This window comes from Miniopterus schreibersii (assembly GCF_964146895.1).
Source record: "Miniopterus schreibersii genome assembly, chromosome: 7".
NCBI classification, from domain to species: domain Eukaryota; kingdom Metazoa; phylum Chordata; class Mammalia; order Chiroptera; family Miniopteridae; genus Miniopterus; species Miniopterus schreibersii.
This window is the reverse complement of record NC_138108.1, coordinates 67866098-67892196: the sequence shown is the minus strand read 5'-3', so window position 1 is coordinate 67892196 and position 26099 is coordinate 67866098. Positions and strand designations below refer to the sequence as shown.

The 26099-nt window shown below is 39.6% G+C and overlaps 1 protein-coding gene and 1 pseudogene across 2 annotated transcripts in view; one reads left to right on the top strand and one right to left on the bottom strand.

Annotated features, from left to right (window-relative positions):
• Positions 1–26099, top strand: part of THSD7B (thrombospondin type 1 domain containing 7B) — a gene marked incomplete at its 5' end in the record, with an annotated part of 630914 nt that overhangs the window by 80402 nt on the left and 524413 nt on the right. The gene's annotated exons all lie outside the window — the stretch shown is intronic.
• Positions 8461–9158, bottom strand: LOC308559755 (procathepsin L pseudogene; annotated as a pseudogene). The gene has a single exon. The product of its transcript is annotated as a procathepsin L pseudogene (transcript).

Sequence of the window (26099 nt, the reverse complement as noted above, 5' to 3'; positions counted from 1 at the left end):
ACCAGCAGTGTACCAGGGCTCCCCTTTCTCCACACCCTCGCCAGCACCTGTCATTTGTTATCAATCCTTATTTCTTGATCCACCAAAAATTTTTTGTCCTAAAAAGGATTTAAGGAATCTTTTTTTTTTTTGCTTCATCTCACATAACATTTTGTATCTCTGAATAGCACCATATAATTTAAAGATGTAATAGTATTATTTGCAGTTACATTGACTTTTTCATGTATTAATCCTGTGTGTGTTGACATCTCTGCAGAGATGCTGGGGTAGCATTAATCTCTGTTTTTGCTGATCTTTCTGTGCACAAGGCTAGCAGACTGGAAGAAGTTACTTCACAATTCGATACATAATTGGAAGAGACATTGCAACTATTAAATTATTAACAAATGAGTCAGACTGTGTTTCTAACACGTGCCCTAGAAACACACTAAGAACACAAATTTGTGCTTTTAATAAAATAATCTCATCATTAATCAATAATTTTTATTGGGCACTCTTGAAAAGAGTGTGTTGGATGCCAAAACATATATCTAACAAATGGTTGAGAGAGTTTTTTACACTATTAACGAAACATTGCACTTTCTCTGCTGTTGGACTGAATTGGAAACATTTATGATTTAACTTTTGCAGACCTGAGTGATTGGAGAATGCTTAGGAAACGCATTTTCTAAGCAGGGATAGAAAATGTTATTTTTAAATACTTATTGTTGAAAATCTATAATACTTTTTTGTCTTGTCTTCTCCTTGGAAACAGTCTAATAATGCAGCTGATAGCTCTTTGGCTTCAGGATCTTTTCCAAGCATACCAAATTAGTTGTAGTAAACATCCAGGATTATTAGAAAGTTGAGGAGTGTAATAGACTGTGCTGAACCTGTCAGGCTGAGAAAATCCCTAGTGTTGAAAGCTGCTCTTCTCCCTCCCCTTTCTTCTCTTTTATCTATTTCTTATCTTACTCTTTCTCCTCTTGTTTCTTCAAAATCCTACATACAAAATTGTTTCATTGACATTTACTTTATTCTTCTAACACGAGTACAAATATAAGACAAAACCCACAGGCTTGAGAGATTTGTCTAATTGGGGATTAAAGTATAAAATATCTCATGCAATTATAGCCTTGGTTTTGCATGGATGTTGTCATATCCTAGACTCACTGGAGATAATATTTTGAAAATATTAAACCAGTGTGGTGTATTACCTTCATCTACTCATTTTTCTCCTCCAGCCGCTTTGGAAAAGGCAAAGTGGGTACATAGGCACCACCGGAAGGTTGAGGAGACGGTGATTGAGTCGTCAAGTCTCAGAGCAGACAGAGGACAGTGATCTCACGCCTAGGTCCTAGTTTCCTTCAGTCACAGCAAAATAAAAAATGCTTGTCACAGGGAGGGCCCGGGTCAATGGCTCCTTGCCTAGCCAGGTTGCTTATGTCCTGGAGGTGATTCAGATATTCCCTGCTGGATTGATGGGCTTCTGGACGGACGCTGAGTTCAAATCCCAGTACCACGTAGTTTATAGGGCACAGAGCTTAAGCTGCGGCACTAGCGAGGGGGGAGGTGGGGCAGAGAACTGACCTGCATGAACTTGGAAAAAAACCAGGAATTTGCCAGTCACACCTTAACAGACAGCTTCACAAGGCGCTCAGGATAAACCAGACCTTCCGGATACACCGATCAATGACCCACGTAAAATTCAAGGGGCCCACCTAATTGCCCTGGCATCACTTAAGCTTCCTGCTGCTCTTAAGTTGTCATTTTGGGAAGGGGAAGCATTAGAAACCGTGAAAGCCTATAATTTATCCTTAAAAGACAGAGTTTACTTTCTAAAGTAATCTCATGATCAGAGACTAAAAGACCTGTATTGTAACCTTTAAAAGTTCATACTTTCGTCCTGCCTCAACATCCTCATAAACAGGCTGTGAGCTCCCTGCCCAGGTGACCGGGTGCACCTGTGGGAGGGACAAGGCGGGCCCCTGCCACAAGTTCTCTCTCCTACCCTCCCCTAACCGTAACCTAGGGACATTCAAGTGCATGGATGGAATCCCTTTGCACTTTTTCTATTTTACCCCACCCCGATCCCCAATAGAAGCACCCCCGAGTCCTTGGTCTCTTTCCATCTGCTTGGTTGAGCCCACTCCCTTGGCGCTCTCCGGTGTGGCCCCCTTTCTGCGTAAGTGACTCTCTCTCGGTTTTTCCTGAGCCCCTCCTCTTGTTTCCTCTTGTAGCCACACCTCACCGATCATCTCAGAAAAGAATAAAAACAAGATCAGAAAAAGAAAAGATGACACCCTTCTGAGCAAATTGAAGTTGTTTTCCCCCCTTGCTTTCATGGGATAGGAATATGTTTTCCTATATATTTGATTGTAACGTATACATTTTAACCCGCGACGCACAGTGAGACGTCCGAGGAAGGGTGCTGCTCTTCCAGTGCCCATGCTGTGGGGGGCGCTCCTGATGGCAGAGGCAGCTTTGTAAAGTCCGCCGAGGAATGAGACTTGGAGCACAGAGCTTTACAGTGTCGAGTTATGTGGAGTGTTGCGTGACAGCCCCCGGCCCCCTTTTGAGAGGGAGAGGGTATTTGCCGGCTTCCTGGCATCGATGTACAAACCTGCTTTCTTTTAGTACATAGATCCCTCAAGAATACTGCTGTTGATGACCCCTTTCAGGAGAATACAAAGTTCGGGTGTCAGATTCTCAAGTTCTGAGTATAAAGCTGTTTCCAAGAGCAGAAAAATAAGGAATGGCTTTGAGAAGCTTAAAAACCACACTTGCTGATGGGTAAAAGGAGTGATTAGTGACATTCTTTTTTCTTGTCATCGGCTATTTTACACTCATTGAAATAACAATCTCTCTCTTTCTCTCTCTTCTGCTTTCCTTTTCATCAAATCTTAAGCGTGGGTGAAGATCCTGTTCAAGATTCGTCTCTTTGTTGGTCTTAGCCAAACACTCTGTCTGTGACCTTTTCAATATCTATTTCGTGTGTTCCTTAGTTAGGGACTAATTGTCTTTGACCTCAGGAGTTACCAGTAGTTACATGAGAGCTTCGTGTTTCCTCGGGAGACTCGGGAAGTTGCATGGAGACAGCAACCGTGCCTTGTGATCTCGCCCTGCTCTTCCGGGCACCAAGGAGGTAACTCAGTGACTAACATTAAAACCATACAGCTATCCCCAGTAAACAAGTCTTTTAGAGATTCCCAGTGAATCCTTTTAATCAGCTCTGTGAAGTCATATTTAGTGAAAAGCTGAGCATGATGAATTTATGTGTTGACTGAAAAAAAAAACGAAACTAGGAAGGTTCTGGGTAAAAGTGGAGAATGGCTGATTGGAGTCAGAATTCTTGCTATTTGTTCAAGCACGGCGGTGGTTTTGATTTATCCTGTTTGTGCAACCATGTGGACTTGGCTGAACTCATCCTAGAAATTCTGGAAAACTGTGGCAGCAGGTAAGGGATTAGTTACTTCACCAAAACTAGAAGTCCGTTCCCCTACCCTCCTAGCATAGGATTTGGGCATCTGTCTCACCAGCAAACTGCTATGAAGCTGCAACATTGTGGAAAGAAACTCATAGTATTTTAGAAACCTGAGCATACTGTTTAGACTACATATTTCAACTAATGCGCCTCCCCGTTAATGCCTCACTAAATTCCAGCTGGGAGGTAATTTTGGTGAAGTAGAGGTTGTGTGCCAATTTGTGCTTTTACCGTTTGCTTTAGGGCTTAGTCAAGAGAATGTATCCTGTGCTAATATGTTCAGTTTGGCACTTTTTGGAAGTGAATAGAGAACAGTTGGAGTTCCAAGTTGAAGTGTGTGAAATAGTCCAGATATTTTAGGGTAGATTCCAATTCAATGGAGAAATTTTATTAGAGAGTCCTATGTGAAGACAAATTACATTTACTGTCTTTTCCTAAGTTGTAACGGGAATGTCGAACTGCAGATACTGGCTACCAGTTTCTCTCCAGGGGAGTTAAAACCATTTCATGAGGCTGAAGGAGCAAACATACAAAGTTAGGATGTCATGGACAAGAGAAAAACAGTTGCCTTTACGCCCTGAAACTTGCAAAGCAGACATGTTTACTAAGCCCACCCCCCTTCTCTCCCCTAAGCTTAACTTTTCAAAAGTAAAAGTGACTAAAACAGAATTTTGTTATGTGACCTAGAAATTATAGATTTTCCTGTGTCTCAGAATTTAACTGGGGAGCTGTGTTGACATCATCGAACCCAGAATGTCTTGAAAGTCTCTTAATGCTTAATGCCATTAAGGGGTAGCATATTTGACCATGCGTCATGACTGTGACTGCTATCTTTAGCACCGAGGAAGGAAAACTGATCCTGTGGGGTCTGATTATTAACTCTATTATTATGTTCCTCGTGTACTCATGAAACTGTTTGGTAATGCACCCATCATTTATTTGTATTTTATATTTTGGAAGCATTGTTACAGGTTAATTGGCTCTATTTTTTACAAGTTTGCATCACTAATACCAATAAAAACCTGTTTATATTGTTCTTCTGGGATTCTGATTGCATTAAGGAATGATTAGTCCTAATTAAGTTCTGTAGTCTCTGCTAATTACAATCAAATAAGACTTTACACGAAAATGTGAAATTATGCTGAAGTAAATGCATATTTGATCATTAATTAGAGAACTACCAGGCATACTTTTGCAGATGTTTTATTTATTTTTTATTTTTTTACAAGAAGGGATCCTCAACAACCAGCCATTGCATTTTGAAACGACCTAGTTAATTATGAATATGAATGATGTTTCCTTCTTTTACTCCTCATGAAAACAAACTCCTCAGCTGTTCCTCATCTGCCCTCCGGGTAGTAATATTATGTTTACATTATGGAATAAAAATGAGAGGCTGGAGGTTTTAAGAGCATGTGTTCTGTTATCTTGCCTCCTTTAAGTTCTGTGCACTGGGGTCCTTTCCTGTTTGGCATTTATTTCCCTGATTCCTTTTTAATGCTGTGGATTCATCTGGACTCTCCTGCTTGAGGTGATAATGATACTTCTACAGGTGCTTCCCGTGGGTGGTGACAGCTCAGGAAGAATACTCCTTTGCCCTCAGCGCCTGATTTCTTAATCTTTTTCCTTGTGAGGATGGCTGACCCTCATAAGTAAATGAGGGCAGGGTCCACGGGACAGAATCCTGCTTTCTGGCGACATACGTCTTACTCTACCCTTCTGTAGGGATCACTAAGTGAGGCAGCGCAGCTCCTGGTGCAGGGAGGGATCTTAAATATTAGCCAAGATCATAATTATTGTTAGGACTGCACTGCATTCAGTACTGCTGGGAGTTCAGTTTTAGACCAGGTCCTTGGGTTTGACTTCAGGAGGAAGAAATATTTCATCAGAATCCTCCAACAACTTCACGTCCTGTCCTACACTCGTCCTGCTTAGAGATGCTCTGCGTTGGCAGCGAAAGCAGTAGCAGCGGCCAGACCCTCTTGGCTCCTTTCAGGCCCCGGAACGCCCACCTGACGCGGTGCCCAGGGCTCCTGCTCAAATCTCTGACCATTTATCTATGTTCTAACCTTAATCTACTTTTTCTAAACTCCTTACTCATCCATTTTTTCACTCCCACTGACTTTTCTCTCCTATGTATCAACCCGAGAGCTATTTTTCCTACATTTCTGACTTTTTAATTGCATTTCAATTTCTTTGTTCCCCTTTGTCAAACTTTCTCCTTTTAAAAATAATTTTGCTCATTTCTCAGATGCTGTCTTGATTATTTTATTCCTATATATATTTTGCTGCTGCCCTGTCTTCAATTGAGAAGCTTATTTCCAAGTCCCCACCTCCTTTTTCATCTCATTATTGTTATTTCTCTCTAAATCCACATTTCAACCCAGCAGGTATGAGTTTTGCCTCACACTTATGACTCATTTCTAGCTTTGGAGTTTTGTCCATGGCTTTTGTTTTGTCTGAGATTTCCTCTTTAACACTTTGTCAATATCCACTCACCCCCTTTTAGGTTCTCCTCAAAATTATTTTCTCCCAAGAAGTTTTACATTAAGATTATGAGCTATGCCTCCTCAGTGAACTAGAATCATAGAGCACTCTCAGTATCTTTGAGATCATGTAGTGAAATCTCCTCATGTTACAGATGAGGAAACTGAGCTTCAGAGTGGGTCACCTGAGCTGTGCAAGATTATGAGACCCTTCGGTGTCAGAACAGGACCTACGAGACTCCCAAGTCCATGCCCTTTCCTTTCCCCTGCTGTATCTCAGCACATGTATTTCCTCTTTGGTCTTATGGTTTGTTTTTTAACAATTTCTTCATGTAGGTGCCCGTCCCTCCCTCCTCTTCATTATTTTTGAAGTTCTTGAAAAACAGGGACCATACCTTTTGACTTTTACTCTTTGTCTTTCATCATTTTCCATAATATCTAACACAAATTGAATTCTTAACAGGGCTCACTAAATATTGTGAAATAGCATTGTCCATCTCTCTCTAGCATTTTTTATTTTCTGTTTCCTGCCTTAGTTTATATATATTGGACTCCGTATCATTGTTCCTATTTCTTCTTTATTCCCCTCTCTTTTGCCTTAATACTTTCTCCCACAATTCCCACTTCTTTAAAAATTACATTTCTCTGCATTATATTAACTTTCCATTTTGTGCTCAGTTTTTTTTTCTTATTATATTATCTAGATTTCAGTTAGAAGATAAAAGGTAGGTAGGTAATGGCTCTTTTTTTAGTGGATGGGAAACACAAACCAATAGCAGGGGTGTCAATTCTTGTTGAAGTCATTGACCTTTATTCACAGTGTCTGAGTAAGTTAACCCTCCATGTACTAACTCACTCTTTTATCTAATTGACTGTAGTTACCTCATAAACTTGTCAAATCTTTAACATTTTTCACTAGGAAATATCTTCACTTACTGATTTGTAAGTCACTTAACAACTATATGGTGATCTGCCTAATGGGAAGAATTGAACTAGATGCAGTTTTTCTATGTTGATGGAATGGAAGCGACCATATGCTGCTTTTTATAAATGCTTAGCATACAGAACTCAGAGATATAATTTGATTGTCTTGGAGTCATGCTCCTTTAGAAAAATCTTGACTGAGGGAGGTTGAAGGTTTTGCTAAAGAAAGTGGGGAGGACATTCCAGGAATGAGAAATGGCCTGATTAAGTGCTTAGAGGGGAGAGGGGAAGCAGCTTACTGTGTTTTCTTGTCTTTAAAAGAAATTAAAGAGTGTACTAAAAAGATAATAGGGGTATAATAAGAGAAAAGTTGTTCAAATTCTTGAAGTCAACGACCAATGATCTTCTATTAGATATAAAGCAGAAATATAAGGCTTCTCATGACAGCCACTGAAATACAAAATCATTAAATGAAAGTGTCCCTTTCTCTGTAGAACTGAAAAGGCTCTCACTTTCACATGAATTTCTTTAAACTGCCCTCTTCAGATGACCTTCACCTGGAAACATTCTTGTACGCACCTATTTACCTATTCACCATGTACCCACTCTGTGTTAGGGCTGCCTTTGTGTTCATCAGCTCATCAGTCATCACAGCTAATTCTGAACTTGACATCACCAGTTCCACCTAATACACAGGGGAGAGTTGCAAAGCAGTGCAGTGACATGTCCATAGTTAAACAATGCATGTGGTACAACTAAGATTTTTAATCTGACATTTATCTGACCTTACAGCACTTTAATTTCTAGGCTATATTACTTTTTTTACTTTGAAATTAAGTTTTATTTTATTTTAAATTTTATTTTATTTTGTTTTTCCCCATCGCCATTTATCCCTTCTATGCCCTCTTCCACCTCCACCCATCCCCCTCCAGCCCTGCAGTCACCACGCTGTTGTCTAAGTCCATGAGTTCTTTCTCTCTTTTTTATTTTTTGCTTAATCTTCCACCCCTCCTCCAATACCCCCCTCCCCAGGGCTCTCGGCCTGCTCTCTATCTATGAGTCTGTCTCTGTTTTACTTGGTAGTTCAGTTTGTTCATTAAATTCCACATATAACTGAAATCATATAGCACTTGTCTTTTTCTGACTGGTTTATTTCACTTAGCATAATGTTCTCCAGGTCCATCCATGCTGTCTCAATTTTTTTTTCCTTTTAATAGCTGCATAGTATTTCATTGTGTAAATGTACCACAACTTTTTATCCACTCATCTACTGATGGACACTTGGGCTGCTCCCCAATCTTAGCTATTGTAAATAATGCTGCAATGAACATAGGGGTGCAGACATCCTTTTAAAACATCAAAATTAGAAGTTATTACACAAGTCAATCATATAAAACTCTTTGCACAAATAATTAAAGAAGTAGTAATATTTTGCCACTGTAAAATGTCACACAATTCAAATCATAACTTAGATCTTCAGTTGATTCAAGTGTTTTATCCTACACAATAAGGTCTGGTCAGTTATAAGGTAAAATTTCTCCTCTGGATATTCTGTTCTTAATCACATCTCTCCTAATTGCCATAATCTCACACAGTAGGATAGCTGGCCTGGTGGTGATTCCAAAGTGATTGTTCCAGTCTTTGGCCATTTTTATGTAGCCACTTGTGCCCCAAGTTGTACCTCAGCTTTTCTTAACAATCCAATACTTATTTTTTTTCAACCCTGCTCCTTCAAAGCCATAGCCACGGTCTCCGCTGCTGCATTCTGGTTCATAATAAATGCCTTTTTTATAAAACTGGAAAGACCTGAAGCTCACATTTATAGCAGCAGAGATGGGCCCACACTTGCCACTGCTTTCCTAAGGTCATCTCCTGCTTATGATGTCCACGAAGCCAGTGCCATTGGCAGCAGAAAACTCAGGTTTGTTTTTGCAGGATTCATCTCTTGCATGATGTATGTAGGATTCCTCTGAGTCCAGGCCTTTGTTCTCCTCAGCACACTGGAAGGCATTATCCATTAGGCCACCATTGCAGCCCTCACTGCCTTGAGCCTGAAAGCAGTCCACCAGGTTCTGCTGACTCCCTGAAACAAGTTTGCCAGTTTTCTGGAACATCTATCCTTCAAGGGCACCAGCTGCACTAAAAGCCCAACAAGAACCACACTGACCCTGGTCCTTCACAGGAGTTACATAGCCTTTCTCTCTCCAGTCCTCAGATGGGAGGATCTCAGCAGAGGGAGGTTCTTGGAACATTTCCCCGTCCTGTGCTCTGGTTTTGAAGGCCATTCTACACCTGCCTGAATTCTTCATGGGTCACCAGAGGGATCCGTCGCCATGGTGAAGCTGGGTTTCCCGTGCCGGTGTGCCTCATGGTGCCCTTGGATCAGTTTCGTATTCTCCCACACTGCGCTCCTCCATCCATGTTCATTCTCGCTCTGGAGTTTTCTGCGTGTTCCCCTCCCCTGGCTCCACTGTGCAGCTAAACTGTGACCTGCTCTTACAGCAGCTGAGCTATTCCCAAAGAGAGGGAGTCAGGAAGAGTAAGGGTTCAAGCTTCCAAAACCTGGGGCAGGAGCCCCCCAGGAGCGCCGTCGGCACGTGCGAGCTCAGGGATCTGCAAGGCCCCATATTGCTTCTTGTTACGGAAAGTATCGTAGAGATACAATGAGTTCTAGTCGCAAAGCTATAACCTGTCCATTCTCTTCCACTGATGCCAAAGCAATGCCCTTCCCCCCCACCTCAGTCTGCCTCCTGAAAGTAACTGTGCGCTCAGTTGCCGTTACAACTCTGCATTAGTCTTGATTGTGCAAAGATAAAAAGTTTCTGAAAAGCCAACATTAATTGATAATTTTGTAGGAAATTATTTTTGTCATCATTCAAAAGAAAAAATGTCATTATTATGAGAATTCAGAGATGGCTTTGTGTAAAATTAGAAACATGCACATTTACACACACACACACTCAAAACACTCATTATTCTGGAAGACACACTATAGCTCTTTTATTCTAAAAATCACATTATTTTTCTTAAGAAAACAATTACTTATTTAGGGCTTGGTGAACGTTATTATAATCTATCAATGTGCCCCCATCATGGATTGAAAAAAAGTCAGTAAAATACAAAAGAACAGGATACTTTACTTCACTTCTCAGGGAAAATTACATATTTGATGATGGCCATTATAAAAGGCACGAGGAGATTTCTCATTGTGGCCTTAATTTGCATTTCTCTAATAACTAGTGATGCCGAGCATCTTTTCATGTTGGCCTTTTGTGTATCTTCTTTGGAGATATGTCTATTCAGATCCTTTACTCATTTTCAAAATTGGGCTTATTTGTTGTTATTTTTATTTTTGCTATTGAGTTGTATGAGTTCTTCATATATTTTGAATATTAACCCCTTATCAGATATATGGTTTGCAAATATTTTTGACAGTTTTATAGGTTTCCATTTTGTTGCTGGTTTCCTTTGCTGTGCAAAATCTTTTTAGTTTGATGTAGTCCTACTTGTTTATTTTTAATTTCGTTGCTTGTGCTTTATGTGTTATATTTTTTAAAAAAATCATTGTTAAGACACATGCCAATGAGCTATATTACTATGTTTTATTCTAGAATTTTCATGGTTTCAGTTCTTACATTTAATTCTTTAATCCATTTTGAGTTAATATTTTTGAGTGGTATAAGATATGGTTCCAGTTTCACTTTTGTTTGTGAATATGCAATTATCCTAGGGTCATTTATTGAAAAGACTGTCTTTTCTCCATTAAGTTATTCTTGGTTCCCTTGTCAAATGTTAGTTAACTGCATATACTTGGGTTTCTTTCTGGGCTTGCAATTCTATTTCATTCCTCTATTTGTCTATTTTTGTGGCAGTACCATGCTCTTTTGATGACTATACCTTTTTAGCTTGAAATTGAAGTGTGGTGCTTCCTGTTTTGTTCTTTTTTCTAAGGATTTCTTTGACTATTCAGGGTCTTTTGTGGTTCCATATATATTTTAGGAGTGATTTTTTTCCCCCTGTAAAAATTGCCATTGGATTCTTGATAGGGATTTCAATGAACCAACAGATTCAATGTCATAATTTTTAGAATAGTGATCATTCACCTCCTTAGTTAAATTTAAGTATTTTTGTGTGTTTTAGATGCAATATAAATGGGATCAATTTCTTTTGCAGAAAATTTGTTGTTAGCGTATAAAAAATGCTGCTGATTTTTTATGTTAATTTTATATCCTGCAATTTTACCAAATTTATTGATTAAATCTAACAGTTTTTTGGTTGAATCTTTAGGATTTTCCCTATATACAATCATACAGTCTACAAATAGAGACAATTTTACTTCTTTCTTTCCAATTCTGATACCTATGATTTCTTTTACTTGTCTGAATGCTCTAGCTAGGACTTCTGGTACTGTGTTGACTAGGAATGGGAAAAGTGGCCACCCTTCATGCTGAGATATGTTCCTTCTATGTGTAATTTGTTAGGAGTTTTTTATCATGGATGAATGTTGAATTTTGTCAAATGATTTTTCTCTATCAATTGAGATGTTTATATTATTCTTTCCTTTCATTATATTAATATTCTCTATCATGTTGAACCATCCTTGCATTTCAGGGATAAATTCCACTTGATCACAGCAGATGACCTTTTTAATGTGCTACTGAATTTGGTTTGCTAGTATTTTACTGAGAATTTTTATATCTATATTTTTCAGAGATATTGGCCTCTAGTTTTCTTTTCTAGTAGCAACCTTTCCTGGTTTTTGGTATTAGGATAATACTGACTTCATAAAATGAGTTTGGGGGTGTTCCCTCCTCTTCAGTTTTTGGAAGACTTTGAGAAGGATTGGTGTTAATTCTTATTTAAATGTTTGATCAAATTCACCAGTGAGGCCATCTCATTCTGAGTTTTTCTTTGTTGGGGAGTTTAGATTACTGAATCAGTGTATTTACTATAATTGATATATTTAGATTTTCTTTTTCTTCCTGTTTCAGTCTTGATAAGTGATTTGTTTCTAGGAATTTTTTTTATTTTTTCCTGGGTTCAGTTTGTTGGCATATAGTTGTACATAGTAGCCTCTTAAGCTCCTTTGAATTTCTGTGGTATTCATTGTACTTACCCCATTTATGTTTATAATTTTGTTGATTATTTTCCCTGTTTTCCTTGGTTAGTCTAGCTAAAGGTTTGTCAAGTTTGTTTATAATTTCAAAGAACCAACTTTTAGTTTAATTAATCATTTTTATTGTTTTTATGTTCTCTATTTTTTAAATTTTCTGCTCTAATTATTATTATTTTTCTCTCTTCTGCTAACCTTGTTCTCTTTTAATTCCTTAAGGTGTAGAGTTAGGTTGTTTATTTGGAATCTTTCTTGCTTCTGAATATGTGTTAATTGCTATGAACTTCTCTCTTAGAACTGCTTTGGTTGCATCTCACAAGTACTGTTACTCTTTCCATTTTTGTCTGTCTCAACAAATTTTCTTCTATCCTCTTAAATTTTTTCTTGGATTCATTGGTTGTTCAGAGAGTTTTTAAAAATTCCTATGTGTTTGTGAATTTTCTAGTTTTCTTTGATTTCTAGTTTCATACCATTGTGGTCAGAGGATATTTGGTTTGATTTTAATCTTCTTAAATTTGCTAAGACTTGTTTTGACAAACTTGGGTTCTGAGTGTTTCTGCTGGTAATGTTCTTGGGCAGGTGGGCCTGCTATTATGGTCAATTTTGAGGCAAAGCAACTGTTTGAGCTGTGAAGATAGGGATTGGGGGTGGTACGCCACTGGTGGAAAACAGTTGGATAGGACTGCTGACTTGGTTTCCTACTAAAGTAAGGCTATAGGCTGGCCTCCAAGGATGCCTGGATTCTCTGGTCAGGCTTACTAAATGGTTGGAACTGGATATTATATTCAGTTGTGGATGGGGCTATGAATTGGCTTCTCTTCCTTGGTAGGACATCAGGATTGGACCCATGGACTGTACAGCTCAATGTTGGGGGACCCTAATTAAGCAAGAGTGTGCACTGAATTCTCTGGTTAGGCAAGGCCAGCACTGCTGCTCTGCAGATAATGGAAGCCATGGTGTTCTCAGTTCAAATGCCACTGTATGTAGGGCTGTTTAATGGGCTGTGCACATTCCTGAATGCTCTGGTTCAGTTTCCTCGTTGGGAATCATGAGGCTGTATTCAGCAATGAGCAGGGCTATGTTTTGATGATGAATTAGATTTCCTGCTGAGGCATAAGTGAAAAAGCAGCCCCAAAACCAAGTACATCTCTTTGTTGTCTTAACTCAAGCTGACCTGTACCCCAAGTTCCCCAACTGAACAGGGCCACCCAGTTTCCTCTGCAAATTATCAAGTGCTGCTGGCCCACAGAACTTCCAGGAGTTGTTGCCAGTCCTTCTTGTCAGATGGAGCCAAAAGATACTCTCCACAGAGGGTGGTGCTATGCCACATCTCCCTTGCCTGAGTGTGGACAAACTTGGCATTAGGGTCAGCAAAACTCCTCCTTTGAGGATCCAAGTCAGGCAGATCTGCACCCCACTGAGTTCCCTTGTCAGAGTGTGCCCCCAGCTTGGTTCTGCAGATGAGCAAAGCTACTGGTTGGGATTACTTCTTGGACACTGCAGGTATGAACTTGATCTGCCAAGTTCTGTGTGCTGGTTATTGCAGCCCCTCCTCACTTCTCCATTGTAGTCGATTTCAAGTGGTTGAGCCCCCAGTGCATTCCTTTAATCCCATTGATGTAAGATCAGAGTAAGGGCTCCTACAGAACTACCCACAAATCTGGGGGGGGGGGCTCGTTGTTCCTCCTGAGTTCTCTTTTCCCACTGGAGGAACCAGAGACTCAGGGAAACCTCTCCTTGTGGTGCTGCTTTAGTCTGGGGAGGGGCAGTGCAGTCAACCTGTAGGCCCTGGCTTCTCTTACCCTTGGAATGCAGTCTTTCTTGGTCTCTGCAGTGCAATGGGGTACTTCAGCCTCACCCTGGGTGACGCTGTCAGTGGTGTCTCATCCTTGAGAAGTTGTTCATTGTTCTTACTGTGAAGAGGAGCGAAATCAGGAAAACCCCTGTCACCCTCGTGGTGACCTGTTTTCACACTTTTAAAAGAAAATGTTATTTCAGTACTCAACCAATTTATTTTGCCAATAACTTTTCTCTTGAGCCAACGAATGTTTATGAGCCAGTCAGTTGGTGGAGGTGAAAGAATCTGAAGCCTGCCAAATCATGTCTGTTGTTTGATGTTTGAATCCCCTAAGGAAAAGGGATGGAGTGTATGATGCAAAAAATGTCATCTGCTATCTTCTTTCCCTAGGGCAATAGCTCTGCTTTGCCATCAGGGAAACTGCCCATCCTTTACTATGGTGGCCTGGCACTTTGTGACTTTTCACATCAGTTCAGCTGTGAGATGTTAGAATGCTTGGAGACAAGAAAGCATGTGTTGGCCTTACTGTAGGAAGAAACTAAGATATCTTAAGAGAAGTAATTGTATTCTGATGTTGTTGTCTACTCCGTGTCATAATTACTTCTTCAGTTGCCAAGTTTCATGAATTTAAAGTTAGCCAATTAATTTGTCTTCTATTGTAGAGAAAAAAGAGCCCACAAGCTAGGCTTTTTTTTTTTTTTAATACAGAGAAGAGGAAGAAAAGCTATTTTTCTAGATTCTTTTGTATATATTTTAAATAGCACAGTCACATTATATTATTAACTTAAGTTTCACCTTCTAAAGATTTCATTTTTGTCTCTACCTTATAATTGAATCTAATAAAGTATTGACCAAATTACATAGCTTTGGGTGTTATCAGAGTGTAGAGAGAACTCATTTGAGATTTTATGTGTGTGTGCATATATTTATGTGTGTGATATGTACACATTTGCGATAAATCATAATTTTCCATCTTTTAAAAATTATTAAGAAGACCGGACCTAATGATATTAAATGGAGAGCCAGTTTCATACTTTTAAATATTAAAGTAGCAAGAACTACCTCAAAAAATGTGCAAACGGAATTCCCATCTGAGTCATTTTAAGGACTAAGTGTGGGAGGGGTGTGAGAAGCAGGCACACTTGATTGTGACGGGGCCTGATCTGTGTGAAGCAGGTGAAGATCGCCCCCTGTGACCCTCGCACTGCTTGTGTGAATAGCGAGTCCCTGCTCTGCTCTGCACCCATCCTCCAGCATCAGCGCTGAAGAGAAAACAGCCGAGTCTCCCAAATCCTTTCAGAAATAAGAGGGGGTAACTTAGTAATTAAATGTTTATCTCAATGCTGCTTAATACTGATTAAACAAATATGAATTAATTGAATAGTGTACATGTCTCATTTCATGTTTGTTGACCATTTTACATTTCGCAATCTGCATCACTTAGTTTTCAGTGTTCCCTATAGCTACATAGTTACAACATATTCTTTTATCTTATGGATTTGAATATTTTTGAACCAGCACTCATGGGCTTTATGAAAACAGTGATTTCAAAGGCTGGAATATAAACAATTTAAAGAAAATTTTCCATATAAAAAAATGTAAATTTTACTCAAATCACAATTGTACAAAACACTTTCTTCCTAGCTGTGTAGATGACAAGCAGATTAATGTTAGTGTCCTGTTAGTTTCAAAGGTATTACATTTAAATCTATTAGGGTAACTTTAAAATTTTTCTATGTCACATTATTCATATGACGGATAGTGAAAATTGGCATGCAGACAGACATTCACTCCTGACTGTAAATGTGCAGGCTGTCTCAGTCCAAGAGGGTAAATATTCACGTGGTGAAAACAGGCAGTAGTTAAATCAGACATTTGTCACATTACGGGGAGACTTTGTGGGCAGTTTAAATTACATCTGAGAAAATATAGATGACTAACATGCATGCCAGTTATTACAGGGATGTTTAAATTATACTGTGAAGCATTTCAGAAATTAAAAGTTTCCTGTGGATTTGGATCACATTACCATCCAATAGATGACTGCCTAATGGAGAAATGGAGGCAGGTGCTTTCTGGAAAACATCAGTGTTGCCTAGTCTAATATAGTTCCATATCAGGGAATAAATAGCTCACAAAGAAAGTTCAAGTTCATGGAAGATAGCTTGTAAAGTATACATCAGTGAAAGATAAATGAAATTTATGACCTGGTCAGACCTTACATTCAACACTTGGGCCATTAATTGTGGCAAAAGTACAGCATTGTGAGATAACAAATACAGTCATGGTACACTCTTGTACCATGTTAGTGGTCACATAACAAAGCAGAAATTAAGGCAAATACCAACAGTGATGTTTCTATAGGAATCATATTGCCAGTGAAAACCTTGGATGAAGAACTCCAAATGATTAGGCCAAAAATCTTTTTATTTGACTGTGAACCACCTAAAAACCACTTTCCTTCCAGGTCAATGGATGTTATCATTAATTCTCTTAATATCTGTGAAACAAATATTCATTCTAGAATATTAAATGATATGTGGACTACTTTTCTGAGCATGATTGATATTAGTTGACTTGGTTTCAGCAACAATTACTTGGAGGATCCATATATCCAGATAAATTTTATATGAGGTTAAGGCAATAAGATTTAATGGTTTCCTATCTAATCCATTCTATTAGCAAAGGCATGAATAACCCTTGTATTATCAGAAAAAGACTGTATCCTACTTTGGACTGGATCAAGAAAATACAATGTGACCAAAATTTTGATCTGCACTTTATCTATTTCCAAACCTTCTATTTCTCTGGAGTTAAGCCTTGTTAAATGATGTAGTAACAGAGGAGTGGGTAGAAGTGCATCTTAATGTCCTTTGGCAGACAGCGAGTCAAACATGTAGAAACAAATTATTTTAAGAAGCCCTTTTGTGAAGAAAAGTTTAAAAATTGAGAAGGAAATTAGCTAAGGGGATACTATAAACAAAATCATTCAGCCCAAAGGGTACATTATGTTTTCAGATGTCGTTTTGTAAAATGTTTCATTAGCTGTTAATGAAACTGAACTTATGACCTGCTTAATAAACAACACAAAGTGCTTGGTGTATTTCTTTAGTTAACCAGATGGAAGTAAGTTTTTTCAGACTATTGACTATGTTTTTTTGTTTGATGTCGTTTATTTCTCTGATGAGTGTGTGTGTGTGTGTGTGTGTGTGTTTCTAATGTTATAAGATAGAACTCTGATTTTTTATAAGAGACTAATAAAAACCCTTCTATTTGCATGGACATCACAGCTCATAGAACATTTTGTTTTACATAAACGAGGAGATTCATAATAAAAATATCATTGTTTATGAAGGAGATAGTGATAGTTCATCAATTTTACCTATTGTTAACCAGTGGAGATTAAATGACCTTAAAGTGGTCTCCTTTCATGCTTTCATTTTTTAACTAAAGTCCTTTGTTCCAAATTCATGTACAAACTACAATGTAATCTGTTATTTGAAACATCAGTTTGGTCTGTTCTTTAAATGTTGACATAAAAATGCTTCTGACAGTCTCTACACTGAAAATGCCATGTGGGTTGTTTTGGTTTTTCTGCAGATAGGAAGGAAAAGAATAAGTTAAAAATCATTGGCAGTAAACTCCTTAAGTCTTTGATGTGATATCTGGCACCAGCATTAAAAATCCAGATTAATTATGACATAGAAATGATGTTAATTATCAGAGAGTAAGGGTAGAGAACGATGCTTTCCTCCGTGACTCTCAGGAGTGGGGACTCAGGTACTGCATTCCTTGCGCTCCTGCTGCATCTTAGATATTGTCAACTATGGGGCTGATCATGTTGGGATGTCATTATTTGCATGCCGTGAGTCCTTGAGGGCAGGGATTCTTTCTTTTGGTATTTGAGTCTACACCAGGATTTCCCAAACTTGGCACTACTGACACTTTGAACCAGAAAATTCTGTGTTGTGGGGCTGTTTTGTGCATTGTAAGTTGTTTAGCAGCATATCTGGCCTCTGACCTCTAGATTCCAGATCCCCACCAGACCCCCAGTCTCCAAATGAGGACTAGCTTAATGTCTGGCACATTGTTGACATTTAGTAAATATTTTCTGAAAAAATAAGTGCAGTTATTGATGTTGCATAAAACAATACCATCTTTACTGGTGAACTCAGCAATTTGTTCTGTGTTTGACTGCTTCTGAAATTGTCTTTTAGTCATGTCAGGGTGATAAAATGCCTCTGATTTCCCAACCCCAATTCTCTTGTGTAACTTGGGAGAAAATCGGGTGACTTTCTCTTCTCCACCCGCTCCCCACCCCTCTCATCCTCCCCATGCCTCCGCTTGAGGACATGTGACTGTGCAATGCTGGCGAACTGCTAATAGCAGGTCATCTCACTGTGTAGACATCTCAGCGCATTTTGATTCGAGGAGTTGTGGAGTGCATCCCAGTCAGATATAGAGCCATGCACAGACACCCTCCCACCAGCAGAGGTGGACAATATGAGGAGAGTGAAGATAGGGCTCCTACTTCAGTTATGGATGCACTTCAAATTAGTAACCTCTGCTAATCTTCATATCTAAGGGGTCAGCATATATTTACAAGAATCTTATTTTCACTTTTCAACTACATGACTTGGCACAAATCTGTTAAGTTCTCTGGTCTGCTGTTTTCTCACTGATGAAATAGAAAGAACAGTTATATCTACCTTCCTGCCACTGTTAGGGGCCTCTGCTGTGCTCTTCCAGCTGACTCTCAACATTTTGTATGGAATACTCACACTTGGTTATAATTACATTTTCCATTGCTTGCCACTCTTGCTGGCCTGTAAGGTGTGCATGTAAGGGGCAGGCTCAGATCTCGGTCACAGTGTCAATACATATTATTTCTCAAATAAAGGAATGAAAATGCTTTGTAATAGCATACACTGTATGAATGTTAGTAACTGTCATATAGACATTCAATAGGTATTTAATGAGCACCTACTTTACAAAGCCCAGTTGGAACACTTCCTAGGTCGAGAAATACATACAGCAGAAAACAGATTTAAGTGCCTACCTTTCACAGAGCTTGCATTCTAGTGGGCCGGGCAGTCAATAAGAATTGACACCTCTATTAATTATCTGTCTTCCTAATTCCTGCTAATTATAAATGGGTACATGCTATGAAAAAATATAGTGAGATGAGAGTGACAGGAAGAGGCTATGTTATAGAGAGTGGCAAAGAATGACTTCTGAGAAAGTAATTAACATCGTAGTTTTTATCATTATCATGATTAACATTATCATCAAGGTGATGCTATTAGTCTTTCATTAGTAGAACTTGTACTTTGATTCATTTTTCTAATAGTGATGCTGAACTATTTACATTCTCTGACCTGGTTCCCCTTGAGACCAATAGTAGGAAATGGGGCCTGCGGTAGATCTTATCACTTAAAAATGGGATTTTGACCATGCAGTGGATTGAACCTGTGGCCTTACCCTAGTTAGTCTGCATATGAGGACCTCTATAAGAAGGCTTTGCCCCTAAATTTAGAAGCAGATTATACACTATTTTTTTTCTAAACAGTTCCCCCACATTGATTTTTCTCTTGGTTGGTATAAAGAAAGCAACTTTAGTGAGCTACTAAAAATCATTTTTAAGTTCTCCTTGTAGAAAGGTTTCTAGGCCTCAGCACTTTTGACATTTTGGATTGGATAATTTAGTTGTGGGAGGTGCTGTTCTGTACATTCTAGGATGTTCAGCAGCACCTCTGACCTGTATCTCTAGATAGATGCAGTAGTACTCCCTTTCTAGGTATAATAATTGAAAATGCCCCCTGAAGCAGAGAAATGAATATTAAAATGCCAATGAGCTATCACCTTACACCTGTAAGAATGGCTATCATCAATAAATCAACAAACAACAAGTATTGATGAGGGTGTGGAGAAAAGGGAACCCTTTTGCACTATTGGTGGGAATACAGATTTGTGCAGCCACTGTGGAAAGCAGTATGGAAGTTCCTCAAAAAATTAAAAATGGAACTGCCTTATGACCAGTGATTGCACTTCTGGGTATATATTTGAAGAAACCTAAAACACTAATTTGAAAGAACATATTCACCTCTTTCTTTATTGCAGCATTATTTGTAATAGCCAAGATATGGAAGCAACCCAAGTGCCTATCAACAGATGAGTGAATAAAAAAGCTGTGGTACATTTACACAATGGAACACTACTCAGCCAGAAAAAAGAATGAAATCTTACCATTTTCCACAGCATGGATGGACCTAGAGGGTATTATGATATGTGAAATAAGCCAGTCAGAGAAAGACAAATACCATATGATTTCACTTATATGTGGAATCTACTGAACAAAATAAATGAACAAACAAAAGAGAAACAGACTCATAGATACAGAGAACAGACCGATGATGGTTGACAAAGGAGAGGGGGAGTTGGGGGACTTGGTGGAAAAGGTGAAGGGATTAAGAACTACAGATTGGTAGTCACAGAATTTTCATGGGGATGTAAAGTACAGCATAGGGAATATAGTCAGTGACATTGTAATAACTGTATGGTGCCAGGTGGGTACTTGAAATATCAGGGGAGTGACCACTTTGTAAAGTGTATGACTGTCTAGCCACTGTGCTAATATTGGATGTACACTGTAATTGAAAAGTAAGATTTAAATTAAAAAAATGAAAAGAAAACAAAATGCCCCCTGAGGGTTAAAATCAGCCTCAGCTGAAAACTGCCGCCTTACAGGAACCTCCTCTGTCTTCCCAGCTGTGGCACGTGGTGTTTCCTGGTGTTTCCTCCAAGAATTTTGCTGCCCCACTTGTGTTTGCTTGTGCAGCACCACGGGCTCCTTTCTTTGAATCCCCCCATCCTTTCAGACCCAACTACAACTTCTCCTGCAGCATAGAGCCTCCTCTATGAACCGCAGCCTTTCCTACCTTTCTGCTTCAGAAATCACATCCCAAGTCTTTTCTGTGTATCGCTGACATTTTCATCCATTGCTGAGCTCACTGTTGTTTACTGAAAGGTTTACGTTTTTTTTATGTCAACTTCATTATGCATTCATCGAATGGAGAGACTGTACCTTGATCACCTGTGCATCTAAAAAATACTTGGAATAAGGACCCTCATTAAGTAATGGGTTGAATTTAGCATAAACAATCTTATTCACAACATTTTACCAACAACCTCATCCTTAACCAGGAGAAGTGACAGATAAAACAAATGGTATGGTTTTTGTAATAATCATTTTGGAAACTCATTTTTTTAAACCATTGTTTAATTCAAGTATAACAAGTGCCATGGGGCTTTAGTAACTGATAAGTGGTGAAACTGAGTTTATGGAACTACTTTTTCTGAAAGATTTCACCCTAGAGTGGTCCAGAGTTGGAGGGTCAGAGCAGTTTACGCAATGGTCTTCCAACTCAGCTGTAAGGCTCACCTAAGGGTTAGTTAGCTCTTTATGCGAAAGATGGCTCAGAGAGGACTTGCCCCAAGCAGCCAGGCTCCTGCACTGAGGTCCAGCCGCTCTGCCCACTGCCATCTCCAAGGACATTCCAGAGCTGAATCTGCCTGCAACCATCCTCATTACCAATGGATAAATGTCTCCTAGGAACCATTTTAAAAAATATAGCTAGTTAAGACCACCGTGTACTTGGTCATCTTTGGTAACAAGGTCCTTTGAGGAGAACCTATGAGAAGGGGCATCCATTCAGGTCAATCAAACATGTGTCTTTCTAGAAGTCGATGGTTTTGTTTAACTCTTGAAGGGAAGGTTCATAGGAAGAGGAGCCTGCACATACAAGTCTTTTCTGTCTGAATACAACTTGTTATTCAGAGTATCTTTTTATTCAGTAAATTCAGTATTCATGTGGCATTTGGGTAATGACTGCACATTGGAGAACCAAATTCAAAGTCCTCTTAATGACAGTTGAGAAGTGTAGGATACTACAGCTTTCTAACACCACATGCTGGTGTCTCCATCTCCCAGTGTTCACTCCACCTAAGTGATGATTGATGGGCATTCTGCTTTCATTTGCACATTTAACAGAATGCATAGGGATTCCGGGAAACATGGGCCTATCTCCTACTTCTCATAAATAATTCTTTTTGATTGTAAAGCGAATTGTATTATTTCCAAATATAATAATGGGATCTAAACTTCCTGGGATATAGACTTTCCTAAGAAATGCCCATGCAGAGAAGAATTCACAGATCAAATGCTATAGCCATTCAGATAGATTCATTTTAGTCAGGATAACCCTGCATGAAATGAATATTCACTAAGTTCTTTGTGAGGGTACAGTAAGGGGCTAGGTTATAACAAATTGATTATTTTATGTGCTTGCTACTCTACATATAGCAATTCAATGGATCCTAAACACAACCTTTTGTGAGATTTCCCTGTAGAGAATTCCCTTTTGGGGTGCCTGTCTTTCCACAGTCCCATCTTTAAGATTCCTGCCAGCCCACTCCCCACTTCCCTCAAGGAGGGCTTTAGGGGCCAGGCTTCTGTATTTGACTTGATGCCCCTGGCACAGAGCTGGGCCACCCAGGGGCTTTCCTGGGAATTAGGAATTAAGGTTCACAGAAACTAGTTAGTCTCTGCTGATAACTGTTAACCTGTGGTCATGGAGAGCCACGGTCCATCACGCTCATATTGGGAAAGCAGAGGTAGGAAATCACAGCCACAGAGAGAGTAATTGTTTTCCACATGGTTTCTGTTTCCCATACCTGGGAGACCTGACCACTCGTCTGGTAAGCAGGTTCCATATCATCACCCTCATCCTTAAAAGAAAATCATCTTATTTTGCTTGCACCAGTTGACGGGGTTTCTGCCAGCAGCAGAGACTTAAAGAAATTATTTCCTCTGTTTTCTTAGTGAGAAAAGTGAAGTTCAAAGAAGCCAATAACTCATCCAGAGCAGCGCAGCTAGGGTGCATACAAACCAGGATTCAAGGCCTGTGCTCAACCTTCTGATGTCTGCAACTATTTGCCTGGTCGTGGTTTCTATCAGCACAGTTTAGTGTGGCTGCAAATTATGTTGCTGACTAGATGTGTTGTGAATGGTCTTGTGATTGGGCACTGGTGTGATCTGGGCCCTTTCCTTGGTGCTGCTGAACATGCATGCAGCTGGGCCCATTGCCTACTGAAGACATGCTTCCTCACCTGCAGGCCGGGACTGACAGTTCTCCCTGCCGCTTTCCCACACTGCTCAAGCAATGCCTGCTTGCTTAAAGCCGTTCCCTCAGCTTAGAGTTTTCTAGCATTGTCAGCCCTGGAGCACTTTTATTTGGTCCATAAAAATTTAAATGCCTTAGTCAGCTCAGGCTGCTATAAAAAATGCCCAGAGTCTGGGTGGCTTAAACAACAGGTATTTCTTTCTCATAGTTCCGGAGGCTGGGAAGTCTGAGATCAGGGTGCAGGCATGTTTATTCGGGTACTGGTGAGGGCCCTATTCCTGAGTAGAAGATGGCTGCCTTCTGGCTATGCCTTCACATGACAGGAGAGTGGGAGGTGGGGGTTCTGGAGAAAGAGAGAGAAGGAGGGGAGGGGAGAGAGAGAGAGAGAGCACTCCTTGGTTTCTTCTAAGTGCATTAATCCCATCATGATGACCCCACCCTTATGACCTCATCTAACCCTAATTACCTCTCAAAGGCCCCACTTGTCAATACTATTACATTGAGGGAGGGTTAGGGCCTCAACACATGAATTTTGGGCAGACGCAAACATTTAGTCCATAACAATATCCTATTCTATATACAGTAAGGAAGAGGTAGATTATATTCCCTAATTAATTTCCATTTAATGTCCTCATTAATTTATCAGTTGCACACTGATACCACACAGGTACACATGCATTGACACCACATCTAGTTCTCTCATGCTTTGCTCCAAGCTCCTCTGGTCCCCTTTTGAACTTCCCGTCCAGGCTGCTCAGCATTGGCCTTTTCTTCATCTGCTCCCTTAGAGCGTTGCTTGATCTTCATGGTCATAACTACAAGGGCTGTGCTGACTCAGCTGTGAACTGCCCTGGCCAGTTCACCAGAGTCAGATTGGCCCTCGTGATCAGTCCTCTGCCTCCCTCAAAGCTCATTCAAGCCATGTTTCCCTTGCTTTTATGCTCTAGGCCAACTAGGCGTCTTTTATTTCCTTAACTACACCATCCTCCCTCTCCACGTCCCTGGAGCTTACACATGCTGTTCTCCTGCCTCACTCCTCCTCACATCCCCCATGTCCTCGTAGAGGCCTTCCTTGACCCCACGGCTTGGTTCTGTTTGGTTGAATCTACTTTTATCTCATACTTCCTGCCTCATAACACTACCACATATTAAAACTGATTTTAAAGTGTATATCTCCCTTATTAAACTATAAAGTCCCAGGGAGCAGTGACCACATCTTTTGCTCAGTGTTGTGCACCCAGCATCTATCACACGTCTGGGCGCACGGTCATACTAATGATAACTAAAGTGGAGAATGCCAATCTCTTGTGAAGCACCAGGTATCTAAGAAATGTGGCTTTTATTTATTGCTATGAATCAATATAATTTTTCACTTTGATTTACTCTGATGGACTTTTGGGAAATTTCAACTTGGTTAAACTTGGGGACTCCTTCCTCCCGGTGGTTTGTCATAATATTGGAACTTCTCTGGTAATCACTTGTGTCCACAGAGGTTACTACTGAGACATCCATTGTGTCTGCAGCTTCCTGGTGCTTTGGTGCTATGGATGAGGTGTCCATCCACTGGTGAGGATGGACACCTCAAGAACTTCTGAACCCACCTTCCCTGACATACCATATCTGATATGAAATTCCACATGAGTTTTATTCTCCTGTGACAAACCGTATTTAATTCCTTGAAGGGTGCAGTGAGTGTTATAGGAGCCGAGTCCTTATTACAAAAATCATTCCTGTACCATTAGTCCTACATTAAAGAGTCTCTTTCTAATCTCAGGAAACTCCTCTTTGCCTCCTGGTTCTCTGAGATTCTTTATTTCTTCCCTAAACACCAGCACTCTCTTTTTCTTTCAAAAGTAGACTTGAATGACCTATAAATTTTAGAAACTGAACTAATGCCACGCAAAAATTAGCTCCCCGTTTCTTGAGAGCAGGGAAGGCTTAATCATCAAAACCTCCCAGGAGATGAAGAGAAATGGAAATATTTGTGTTTCCTTCATCTAGTGCAGCAGTGAATGGTAAAACAAAACAATTAAATTTGTATAATGAAAAACTGAATGTTCATATCCTGCTACTAACATTTGTTGAATGCCTACTGTGTGTCAGACATATTGCTAAATGCTTTACTTGGGATCCTCACAGGAACCCTTTGTGATCTAATCTATGAAGACACAGAGGCTCAGAGAGGTTCAGCCATGCCTCAAAGTCACAGAGAGGATTCTAGCCCAGCCAGCCTGACCTCAGAGCCTGCAAACTCACCTCCATTGTTGCTTCCCTTCCCAAGACTGTTCACATAAAGGAGACCCTGAGAGCTTTCCTAACCAGCTAATAGTAAAAATGTATTTTTATTTTCTAAAGTCAAAGAATAACAATAAACATGAGAGTTTTGGGGTATATAAGAATATAGAATCCAGTAGACTTCAGGAGACATTTTTGATAAATGTCAACTGTCACCATGTCTCTCCAACTACATCTTTTATAAAGCTGCAGTTTTTGACCTCAGTTCCAATGTCAGGGCATATTCTTGGTAAATCAGACAAACATTGACATCTGAATGTGAAACCCACTCCCCGTTGCACACGCCTTTCCATGAAAACTGCTCTACAAGGCTCCTGGCAGGGAGCGAGGCTGTAGTTATTTTTGTCTTTATATCTGTTGTTTGATTCTTGTGGGAATCATCAAGGTTTATTTCCTTAAGACAATGCTTGATATTTAAACCAGCATCCATTCTTTGAGAATATTAAATGGCATGTGAAGAGTGTCTAGACATGTTAATGCACCTTAATGTAGTTCTGTAGCATGAATGAGGCCGCAGTCCTGTAGACAAGCTTAAGACGGAAACCACTGGTGTTTCATATCGGCCCCTGCATTCATCAAAGATACAGTATAAATACTTTGCTTCTAAATATTGCTCCTCAATATTGAGATTGATATGAAAGATAGTGGAGGTTTACAATCTTTTACCCAAAGTACATGGGGCCAGATGCTTTTCAAAATACAGTTGTTTTAATAATGTAATACAGTGCTCACATACTTTGTTATATAGCCTCCCCAGCACACTATAATCAATCATAGTGATGTTGCCTCAGCAAAATATAAGACCATTCACTTCAACTATCAGTTTTTAAAAGAATTT